Source organism: Hyaena hyaena, unplaced genomic scaffold, assembly GCF_003009895.1.
Source record: "Hyaena hyaena isolate Hyena2069 unplaced genomic scaffold, ASM300989v1 scaffold_351, whole genome shotgun sequence".
In the NCBI taxonomy this organism is placed as follows: domain Eukaryota; kingdom Metazoa; phylum Chordata; class Mammalia; order Carnivora; family Hyaenidae; genus Hyaena; species Hyaena hyaena.
Window position 1 is genome coordinate 1,069,583 of NW_024080983.1, and position 12,702 is coordinate 1,082,284.

Below are 12,702 nucleotides of genomic sequence, written 5' to 3' on the forward strand. Positions count from 1 at the left end.
AAGCAGGCTCCGGGCTCTGAGCTGTCAGCACAGAGCCTGACGCGGGGCTTGAACTCACCAATCACGAGATCATGACCTGAGCTGAATTCAGACGCTTAACTGACTGAGCCATCCAGGCACCCCAACATTAGGTAGTATACACTTCTAAATAATTCCCAGGAACTGCAATATGATACCCTAATACTCATTTTGGAAGGCATTCTAGCATACACTACTTAAAATTTTACTACAAGAAAACTCTGGGTGAAAGTTTTATAATTATTCCTATATCATGTATAATTTATATTGTCCATCTGTAAACTTTGCCTGTTTTCTACAGGTTTTTGTTATTTCTTTTATCATTAGGATTTCACAGTACTTTTTTAAAGCCTCAAGAGTCACACGTCGTTCAGAATTTCATGTTTTCAAACAGACTTTTAATATATTATCCGTCTTTGTGTCATCTAAATCAAAATGCAAATTATCATCACCTTGTTCATTTCTTCTGCAACTTCTATGGTTGGACCATATGCTTTCCGTGTTTTCTGTCCTTTCTGGTTGTCCTTTCTGTCCTTTCTGAAACGGAGCAACAGTGTCTTCTTTCTTTCTACATTTTGCACAAACTTCAATGCACAGGCACGCAGCCTACACGTTATGTGAGAAGAATCCATCACTGACTTTTCTAAACATTTACCATATTTTTTAGGCTTTGACAACAGTTTATATCTGCTGTATTTTGCATACCATTCCAGAACTTCTTTATGGCACTGACAAACTCCATCATGAAGCTGTGCATTAATTTTCTTGGTCCGAACACTCTTATCAAATTTGTCATTGTTGAAGCTATATGTATTCTGGGGCAACTGAGGCCTGGGATGAGCCACATTTCCTTTCTGGGGGCTCATCATCAAAACCACAATCAACCCATGTTAGGACAAGAAAGACACAGAGAAGACCAAGATGCCAGGAACTACTCCACGGAGTCCACGTTTCTGTCCTGATGTATTTTCTATAGTAGTGATATATCAAATGATAATATGTTGGCTATATTAAATTAAATAATAAGTTTTAAAAAATCAATATCGCCTGTTACTTTTTATCTTTTTTAATGTAGCTACTAGAAAATTTGAAAATGCATATGTGGCTCACATTACATTACGTTTTTTGCCCTAGCTTTATGGAGATATAGTTGACATATAACACTACGTAAGTTTAAAGGTGTACAATGCAACGATTGAAAGACGTATATATCATCAAATATTTTCCACAATAAGGTTGGTCAAGACATCCTCCACCTCACATAATTACAATCTTATTGTTGCTATGGGAAGGATATTACAGCTCTACTGTCATAGGAACTCTAAAGTATACAAGACAGTATTGTTAATTATAGTCACCACAATGTACATTAGACACCCAAAACCATCTTATAGCTGAAAGTTGTACCCTTTGACGAAGATCTCCCCATTTTCCCTACCCCTCAGCCCCTGGCAACTACCTCTACTCTCTTTGAGTTCAATGTTTTTAGGTTCCATATATAAGTGAGATCAGACAGTATTTGTCTTTCTCTGCCTGACTTATTTCACTTAGCATAATGCCTCCAAGGTCCATGTGACAAATGGCAGGATTTCCTTCTTTTATGGCTAAATAATATTCCACTGTGTGTATATGTATATATTTATGTATATAAATGTATATGTATGTATATATATATATATATATCATATTTTCTTTATCATTCATCTGTGAACACTTAGGTTGTTTGGTTGTTTCCATATCTTGGCTATTGTGACTAATGTTGCAATAAACTTGGGAATGCACATATCTCTTTGAGATCCTGGCTTCATTTCTTTTGGAAATACATCTAGAAGTGGGATTGCTCATTTGGTAGTTCTATTCTTAATTTTTTGAGGAAACTCCACACTGGTTTCCATAGAAGCTCTACCATTTTACACTCCCCACCAACCACATACAAGCCTTCTCTTTTCCCCACATCTGTGCTAATCCTTACTATCTTTGGGCTTTTTGATGATAGCCATTCTAACAGGTGATGTCTCATTGTGGTTTTGACTTGCATTTGCCTGATGTTTAGTGATGCTGAGCATCATTTCATGTACTCATGGCCACTTGTATGTTTTCTTTGGAGAAATATCTATTCAATTCCTTTTGCTCATTTAAGTTTATTTATTTAAGTAATCTCTCCACCCAATGTAGAGCTCGAACTCACAACCCTGAGATCAAAAGTTGCACGCTCTTCCGACTAAGCCAGCCAGGCTCCCACCTTTGGCTCATTTTTGATCAGATTGTGTTTCATTGAGTTGTACACGTTCTTGATATGTTTTGGATATTAACCCCTTATCGTCAAAAATATGATTTACAAATGTTTTCTCCCATTCCATAAGTTGCCTTCACATTTTTTGGTATATTTTTCTTTTGCTGTGCAGAAGCTTCGTCATTTGCTGTGGTCCCACTTGTTGATTTTTGCTTTTGTTGTCTGTGCTTTGGGTGTCAAATCCAAAAACTCATTGTCAAGACAAAGGTCAAGAAGCTTTTTCCCAATGCTTTCGTTGGGGAATTTTACAGTTCACGTCTTATGTGAAAGTCCTTTATCCATTCCTAGCCAATTTTTGTGAGTGGTGTAAGATAGGGGTCCAATTTCATTCTTTTCCATCACATTATGTTTCTAGCAGATGCTGCTGTCCTGGAGATCCGGGATAGGGACTGAGTCGTAGCACCGTGTGCTCCAGCACTGTGCGCCCCAACACTCAGTACAAAATTGCTAAATGGAGATGAAAACTCCCAAGCTCTGCAGTCAAAGCTGGTTTCTTTTATTTTCCTGAATCCTCACACAACTTAATATTTTCACTTCCTTGTGCCCGATTACACACAATTTAGAACTTACTTGGCAGAAATCCACATTATTAATTATGTCATGTGTATACGTGTTGTCGCTACCATTGCACATCCTGTTAGTTCTCTCCTGCCGAGCACAATGCTGCGTACACAGTAGGACCTGACTTAAGTTCCTGTTAAATTAATGATGTCTCTAATCCTCTGCCTGTGATTATAGTAATCACAGTAATAAAAGCTCAGTCCACATATGACATGTGAGGCTGACTTCCTTGAAGACAGTCTATCTTTGACACAAATGTAGTCCCATGATATTAAATTACCCCACTGAGGGGCGCCTGGGTGGCTCAGTTGGTTAAGTGTCTGACTCTGGATTTTGGCTCAGGTCATGATCCTAGGGTCATAGGACTGAGCCCCACATCAGGCTCCACACTGAGCATGAAGCCTGCTTAAGATTCTCTCTCTTTCTCTCTCTCCCTCTCCCTCTCTATCTGTTCTTCATGCATTCTCTCTCAGAAAATAAATTAGCCTATCAAGATATTAATGCATTCAACAAATGCTTGACATGTACTGCATTCCAGGATTAAGTCATCATTTACAACCACTGACCCAATTACATTCTTTTTCCCGTTTCTTAAAAAACAATTAATAAAAACATGATAATCCTGAACTCTCATGCCTTTTGCATTTTAGAACCATATGTATTTTTTGTTTCCTAAAATCTGTGTTTCTTTTTTTTAAGTTTATTTATTTATTTTGAGAGAGAGAGTGAGAAAGAGAGAGAATTTGTGGGAGGGGCAGAGAGAGTGGGGGAAAGAGGATCCAAAGTGGGCTCCACGCTGACAGCACAGAGCCCGACGCGAGGCTCGAACTTCCCAACTGTGAGATCATGACCTGAGCCAAAGTTGAACACTTAATCAACTAAGCCACCGAGGCGCCCCAAAATATGTGTGTTTCTATATTAGTTTCATTCAGAGTTACTTTTTGCAAATATATTCATTTTATTTTGTTGTCTTGGTTCCAGTAACATGGATTGGCTCAAAGGGAAAAAGAAGAAATGGGTTGAAGACTTGCTGCAGATTCATAAATTCTTCCCACAGCCTTTTTTAGGAGCAAGTCAGAGCTTGGTGAAGGGGATTTAAATGGACTTCGTGATCAATAATATGTCTCAAAGTTTCTCCATTTCTCGCTTTCCCCTAAAAAATGAAAGAGCTACAGTTTGATCTCCACCTTTTACATACAGTAATTTAAACATCAAAGAGAGATTTTAGTAATGGGTTTCACACTTTTGAGGGGGAAAAAAAGGCTCCCCATAGCTTTGTTGGCAACAGATAAAAGCACTGAATCAAAATTGCCTAGATAAAATGCCCATGGAGTTTATCTGTGAAGCTCAGAGTCTTTGCTTAAAATAAGACTTTACTTAGATCAACACATTTCTTTAGAGAAACAATAACCTGATTCGTCTGCTAAGTTGACCAACAAAAAGCCCGTGTTTACATTTTTCAACTTCCTCCAAAGCCCAACATGGCTGAAGTCCTAGCTCTTCATCCACAGTCTTCACACCAAATGCTCTGTGGAGAAAACTTGCTCAGTTCTCTTGTATCTCATGTTCAACTGTCATGCGGTGATTTCCTCAAAGCTTTCACCTACTGCTTGGCTTCAGGACGGAGACACGGATATTTTTGTCAGCTGCTGATGGCCAACTTGGGAGTCTAGAAATCATTAAATTCTGATTTATTCCTTCTCTTTACAACACACACACAAAGATGTGTATACACATATTTAATATGTATATATAATTCATAATATAGGTAGGTCTCCGAGAGGCCAGTTTTTCTTAAGGTTTTTCTTTTTTTAATTAATTAATTTTTTAAAAATTTTTTTTAGTTTACTTTTTTTAATGTTTTTATTTATTTCTAGGAGAGAGAGAGAGAGACAGTGTGAGCAGGGGAGGGTCAGAGAGAGAGGGAGATACAGACTCTGAAATAGGCTCTAGGCTCTGAGCTGGCAGTCAGCACAGAGCCCGACACGGGGTCCGAACCCACTAACCGCGAGATTATGACCTAAGTGAAAGTCGGATGCTTAACCGACCAAGCCACCCAGGCGCCCCAATTAATTTTTTTTTTTTTTAGAGAGTGCAGGTGAGGAATGGGGCAGAGGGGGAGAGAGAGAGAGAGAGTGAGAGAGAGAGAGAGAGAGAGAGAGAGAGAGAGAGAGAATCCCAAGCAGGCTCCATGCTTAGGGTAGAGCCCAATGCAGGACTCAATCCCACAGTTATGAGATCACTACCTGAGCCAAAATCAAGAATTGGATGCTCAAGAAACTGCGCCATCCAGGCACCGCAAGAGGCCAACTTAAGACAGCTTGAAGTGGTCAACAGTAAAAGTCAGAAGCCGCAATTTCTCTCTAACTATTGGGTTTTTTTTTTTTAATTTTTAATGCTTTATTTATTTCTGAGAGAGAGAAAGAAGGGCAGCGTGAGCAGGGGAGGGTCAGAGAGAGAGGGAGACACAGAATGCGAAGCAGGCTCCAGGCTCTGAGCTAGCTGTCAGCACAGAGCCTGACACGGGGCTCGAACCCACGAACCATGAGATCATGACCTGAGCCGAAGTCAGATGCTTAACCGACTGAGCCACCCAGGCGCCCCTCTAACTACTAGGTTTGGAGTCAACCTCACTCTCACCCAGATTATTGCAACTGCCCCCTAACTGATCTTGGTGCTTGAACCCTTGCCCTCTGATAGTCTATTCCCCTGTGGAGTAATACCCAAGGTCCCTACATTGACCTACATGACCCCGCATGGTCTGCCTTAGAGCTCCTTGCTTCTAGAACTTCAATTCTTAGCTCTCTTTACTTCCAGGTCATCGCCTCTTGCTACCCTTCAAACGTGTCAAACATAGTCATGCTCATGGTCTTTGTACTCGCTCTTCCTCTGCTTGGAACAGATAAGTGGCCCCACCTATCTCCATGGGATCCCATCCCTCACTCACTTTAGGTCTCTGGTCAGTTGGCCCCTGATTAGTGAGGCTGTCCCTGACTAGCCCCTAGAAAACAGACAGTCCCTAACCATTTCCCCATTTTGTTCTTTTTTCCAAAGCACTTACCACTATCTGATATATTATGTACATGTTCATTTATTATATTTCCCTCCCAGTATAATATAAGCTGCATGAAGACAAAGATCTTTTTCACTGTTATATCTCAAAAACCAGAACATAGGAGGTACTCAATGATATTTGCTGAATTACTGAATTTACAACTGAATAGATGCTATTTAAAGACTTGATTAAACACTTGGGATTAATATTGAAAAAAATAATGAGACTGAACTACAGGTTCTGGATTAAAATTTTTTAAGAATTTCCCCTGGGGCACCTGGGTGGCTTAGTCAGTTAAGCGTCAGACTTCGGCTCAGGTCATGATTTCCCAGTTGGTGGGTTTGACCCCCGTGTCGGGTTCTGTGCTGACAGCTCAGAGCCTGGAGCCTGCTTCTGATTCTGTGTCTCTCCCCTCTCTCTCTGCCCATCCCTACTTGCACTCTGTCTCTCTCTCTCTCTCTCTCTCTCTCAAAAATAAATAAACTTAAAAAAATAAAAATAAAAGTAAATTTTTTCCTGACTTCTTCTTCTGCCCCTTCTGCTGTGGACTTGGCCTATTTCCTCATATGAAAAAAAGAAAGTTTTTTTAATGACTAAGCCATGGTCACAATACCAAGACAGATGTATCTGGGAGGTCTCAAAGACCGGGCCAAGCTTACAGGCATGTTACCTGGAAATTTCCTCATGGAATCAGTAGGAGTTAAATTAAGAGCCAGAAATTAAGACAGAAGTCACAGGCTAAAAGAAAGAAAATGACGTCACAAGCCAGAGGGCAGAGGAGGAGATATAAGAAGTAATTTGGCAACCGAAACAGTGACGTGAATGACATGAGGTGCTAGGTGCTGGATGAATTAAGCCAGATGGCTCAGGGACTTTGAATCAAGCAGCCAGAGGAGAAACAATAGGCAACGTGTCAAGTGCACGTCAGTAGGCTAGGACTGGATTACAGAAAGCCAGAATAGACGGACATATTAGGCAGAAGCAGAGCCAGAATGGAAGCAGAGTTTGACATCTGAGCCTCATTTGGGGGAGTGCTTTAATTAGTAGAGAACTGGCACACTGGGAGACAAAATTCGAATTTTTGGTTATCTAATGTAAGTGGACAGGTCCGCACCATCAAGCACGTATCACACAACTCCTGCGCCCAGGTGAGAAGCTGTCTGTCCTCTGGCTAAGCCTGAAGCTACTGTCTACTGTGCCCAGGCGACAAGGCCTGCTCCCAAAGAGGGTGACAAATTCTCTTGATAGAGAAAATACAAACTACAGAGGAAAACTCGCACATCTTTCTCACATCGTTTCCTAACCCAATATCTTCATTGCGTGCAAACCTCACATCCTCCCTTCCCTCCAATTACAAAAGAAGCAGCACCTGCACTTTTATCAGAAATCGATCCATGTGTACATCTTGTTTCTCCTCTTCAAGGACTTTCACTGTATCCTTTCACGATAGACAGACTTCGAAGATGGTCCCCAAGATTCCTGCCTCCCGGGCGCAAGTGCCCCGTACAATCCCCATCCCTTGACGGTGAGTCCTGTTAACGTGCCAAGTGGTGACAGGACAGCTCCTCCCATGGCCATCTTACATTGCAGAAGACTCCTTCGCAGCAGACTGGAGAGAAGCTTTCCTGTTGGCAGTGAAGAAGTTGGCTGCCATGTTGTATAAGATCCACCCAGCAGTTGGCTGCCATATTGTATAAGGTCCACCCAGCTAAGACCTGAGAATGGCCTCTAGTTGCTGAGAGTTAACCCTGGCCAACAGCCAGGAAGAAAACGGGAACGGGAGTCCTACAACGTCTAGGAACCCAATTCTGCCAAGAACCTGAAGGAGCTTGGAAGCAGAGGAGATCACAGCCCCAGGCCACCACCTTCATCTCAGCCTCTCCAGACAAGGAGCAGAGGACCCGGCAAACCCGTGTCTGGATTCCCGACCCACAGAAGCTGTAAGACGATAAATTTGTGCTTTTTTGCAACTGCTAAGTTCCTGATGATTTTATTGTGTCTCAACAGAGAACTAACATACGTTTCAGTACCTAAAAGAGGGGTGCTGCTCTAACAAATACCTAAAATGTGGGATCAGCTTTGGAATTGGATGGTGGGAAGAGGCTGGAAGAAGGTTGAAAAGCATGATGGAGAACACCTAAATCACCTTCAATAGACTGTTAGTAGAAGCCTGGACCCCAGGGGGTGCTGCTGGCGAGGGCTAAGAAGGAAGTGAGGAAGCTGTAACCGGAAGCTGGAGGAAAGGAGGCTGTTGTTACGGAGGGGGCAGAAAGTTTAGCTAAATTGTGACCAATAGTTGTGTCGAAAGCAGAACGTGTACATGGTAAGCTTGGATGTTTAGCTAAGGAGATTCTACCTCACGCTTTCCTCTCTACACACTTCACTGTTTTCTGCCTCTATCGCTGCATCAAACCTGCTTTCCCTCAAGATATCAGCGACCTTCATGTTTTTGGCTACTCATTTTATTTATTTATTTTGAGAGATCTCTCTCTACTCACACAATTGCCGAAGCCAGTGACCTTGGCATCATCCTTGACTGCTCTACCTCCTGCGATCTCCAGCTCCCATCACCTACCTGCTGCTGTAGCCTGTCCCAGAGAGCACACCTCCAGCCTGGCCATCTGGACTACCACTGTCCTTCGATTTTCGCTCATCTTCTGCCCCCGTTCTCCAGAATGGGTCTTCTCATATCTAAATCTGAGGTCACTCCTCGGCTCAAAACATTTGGAAGGCTTCCAGTCACAGCTAGGCAAACATTTCAAAGCCTCTGAGCCCCTGGCACAGTGTGGCTCCTAACTACCACTGCTAGAATTCCCCTGCTTCGTGGAGTGTTTGAAGTTCCTGCTTCTGAGCTACCCGCTCCGTGAGAAGCCGTCTTCCACACCACTCTTCACCTGTCTCTCTCCAGACCGTGCTGTGGAGCTCAGCCACAACGTCACTGCCCCTGAATGGCCTTCACTGGGCCCCTAAAGCAGATCCTGCCTGTCTGGTATCACTTGAGATGGTTCCAAATATATTTTCTCAGTGGCACCTTTTCATGGTTTGTAAATGTAGCTGTGGGGACACTTGATTAATGTCTGTCTCCACTACTAGGCCATAAACTAGGGAAGGCTGGGCCTGTCCCTGTCTCACCCATCCCCCTATCTCTGGTGTCTTATAGTACCCAGTACATAATAGGTGCTCAGTAAATGTGTATTTTTTTAATGTTTATTTATTTTTGAGAGAGAGATAGGGCATGAGCAGGGGAGGGGCAGAGAGAGAGAAGGAGACACAGAAGCCAAAGCAGGCTCCAGGCTCTGAGCTGTCAGCACAGAGCCTGACACGGGGCTCGAACCCTCGAACTGAGAGATCATGACCTGAACCAAAGTCAGATGTCTAACGGACTGAGCCACCCAGGCGCCCCAGTATGTGTATTAAATGAGGCATTGGTAGAGATGCCCAGAAAAATGAAGGCCAGACCCTTTGAGCAATTCTAATCATCTTCGCGGATCCTCTGGAGGGCTTTCTGCCTTTCCAGTCCCTGAACCCCCAGTGAGCCGTTAGTCACTGTCACTGAAGTAAAACAGGTCTTGTCCTCACCAAAAATGGCACATAAGTGGGGCACCGGGCTGGCTCAGTTGGTGGAGCGTAAGACTCCTGATCTCAGGGTTGTGAGTTCAGGTTGCACTGTGGGTTTGGAGATTACCTAAAAATAAAATCCTTCTGGAGTGCCTGGGTGGCTCAGACGGTTAAGCAACTGACCTCGGCTCAGGTCATGATCTCGTAGTTCATGGGTTCAAGCCTCGCGTCGGGCTCTGTGCTGACAGCTCAGAGCCTGGAGCCTGCTTCGACTTCTGTGTCTCCCTCTCTCTCTGCCCTTCCCCCACTCATGCTCTGTCTCTCTCTCTCTCAAAAAATGAACAAACATTAAAAGAATTTTATAAAAATAAATAAAATAAAATCCTCTTTTTTAAGTGACTTACATGTGTGGTCTTGGGCAGCTCTTAAAGTTGCCCACGAAGCCAGAATATGGGTACCCCTCTCCTGGCGATCTAAATCTTAACATGCATCTTTCATAATAGACTTAACATGCTTTAATAGTAGGCAAAAATACCCACTCTGAGTTGTACCAATATATAATTAATCTATGCCTAAGCCTGCTCATGTCAAGAAGCAGCAAGGAGCCAATAAAATACTTTAATTCTACAATAGTTTTGGTTCCAGTTCACACTCACTCAGCCCCTTCCTCTACGGGAATGTACCTAAGTGTGTGTGCATGTGTGTCTGTTTAGAAACTTGTATTCATTTACTATATATGTGTATCTCCCATCTCCACACAGCTCCTTTCCCACTGATGCCATAGACTACAAGAATAAGAAGAGAAAGGGGATCTCTCATCTGACCCCAGGATAATATCGTAGCTAGCTCAGCCTCAGATGATGTGTACCCACTGCTAAAACCTGATACACAGATCTATAAAATGGGGAAAATAGATTTAACTGTATCTTTTGTATTTCATGCCCCAGATAATTCTGTTAGACGATGTAGCCATTGCAATTTGATTAGTATTAAGTAAACAACTTGAAATAAAAGGCAAAAACATGTTTTCTAACAATTACACCAAAGTGAGATGGGAACTTTTTGTACGATGACAATAACAAAATAGTGAATCCGGATCCTTTTTCTCTGATGCCGCATCATGAGCAAGCCTTGCAGTCAGGCTCTGGGAGGCTATTCGAATGGGTAATTAAGTACAATCTGTGCACTGACTGGCACAGAAGGTGAGGAGAAAAGGAACTGTACCCGCCAGCAATGTCCTCAGTTGCTGTGACAACAAGATTTGAGAAACTAGATGAAACAAGCACAGAGTGCCCGGGCCCGAGGTGCCCACGGTCACAGTCACCGGTATATGTGAATGGCTCTTGCTCACTTCGTGCCAGGAAACGTCCACTGCAGTTGCCTGCAAACCTCTGCCCCCTTGGACATCTGTAATCTCCTCCTCACCCCTAAATCAGTGCTGGAATGTTCTCCACCCTTCGCCACTTGGCCTGAAGCCTTCTAGATGCTGGCGATCTTGTTCCACACCCAACATCATCCCGCATCCTCTCACCAGAATATAATTTGCCTAAAGGAAGCCACAGGAATATGTCTACGATCCAAACCTAGAAAACACGGAAAGTAAGGCTTGTGTGCAGTTGGAGGATGCTAGCTGATTTTGTGTCTTTTTGCAACACATGCTGCATGATGTCATGATGCTATTTTCCTAAGAAAACAAATAGTATGTGATTTCTCGGTTTGCCCCAATGATGGCAGTGAAAATGCTGCATGCCCATCAGCCCTGAGAAATGCCCTTTGAAACACCCCGTCTGGTCACCCTGTTAGCACCGTGACCCAGCACATCACAGCCTGCAACGGAGCTCTAAGAGCTCCGTGCATGACCATCACATGAGCGCTCAGGTCCTGGGCTGCAGGGGCACAGAGGAAAACGAGACAGGAGTGGATTGCTGAGGAAGGTCAGAGCTTCATCGGCCAACGGCCCCTCCCCTCATACTTCCTCCGTGTTTTCTTGGTAGCATCTCAAAATCATGCATGTCAACATCTCCCTTGCCCATCAAAGCCTTGTCACATATGCTCAGGGTTCTAGTCATTCCAAGGGGTTAAATACAGAACTTGATCCTTTGTGTGATGTCCATAGTGTTGTAAGTCAAATAAAGCCCCTTTCAGTAGTGGCTACTGAGCCTCCTTAGAAGAGACGGGTTTGTCAGTACTGCTGATATATTTCAGAGCACACCCAAACACAGCTGCTGAACACGCTTGTGCCCAGGTGAAAACTTGCCCAAGAACTTCAGGATCCTTTCTCACTGAGTGATCAGAGAAGCTCTCCTGCCCTTCAACCCCCTCTGGGTTTAGAGCGTCCCTAAATGATGATTCAAAGGGCGAAAGGCAACAGGCCAGAAAGGATGTTGGGAATTTAGCCAACTGCCCTTCCTCTATAGCCAAGCTGTCTTTTCTAGTTCCGCAGCTAGTGGGGCTTGCTGAACCGACTTGAACTTCTCTGAGCACCACTTCCCTTAAGCAGGAAAGCCTTGTTGTGATGATTAGAAATAATGTATGCAAAGTAGCTAATTACAGACCTGGCTTTCAGTAGGCAATCAATAAATTGCGACTATTTTTATTTTGCTCATAAGCTAGAGTTTCTACTGGGGTGCTACACGCTATGAAAAAGTGGCAGTCTAGACAAGAGACAAATATCCGAACTTAATTAAAGCCACAACCAGCCTCTTTAATGAGGAGCGGACCGCCAGAGAATGTTCACGAACGTGTTCTAAGGTGCATGTGGCACCGGAGACCGGAGGATGTAGGACTTCCTGGGGGCCTGGACTAGGGTAAGGCAAGGGAGGCAGCTAGGGTGCAGAGTATAAGGAGGCTGACCATGCCCTTGCATGATTTTGAGACTGGGTGCTTCTTTTTTAATTTTTTTAATGTTTATTTACTTTTGAGAGAGAACGAGTATGCACAGGCAGGGAAGTAGCAGAGAAAGAGAGAATATGAGCAAGAGGCCAGCAGAGAGAGAGGACGACAGAGGGTCTGAAGCAGGCTCCATGCTGTCAGCACAGAGCCCGATGTGGAGCTCAAACTCGTGAACCGCGAGATCATGACCTGAGCCGAAGTCGGACGCTTGACCGGCTGAGCCACCCAGGCGCCCGGGAAGTGGGTACTTCTTTAAATGGTGTGGCCCAGACACTCCACTTGCCCCAGGCCTAGTCCCGCCCCGTCCCACCTTCTACCCCCTTCT

At 43.7% G+C, this 12,702-nt stretch overlaps 1 pseudogene; it reads right to left on the bottom strand.

Moving 5' to 3' along the window:
- Nucleotides 1–396: 396 nt before the first annotated feature.
- LOC120243670 lies at nt 397–884 on the bottom strand (annotated as a pseudogene).
- Nucleotides 885–12,702: the final 11,818 nt, after the last annotated feature.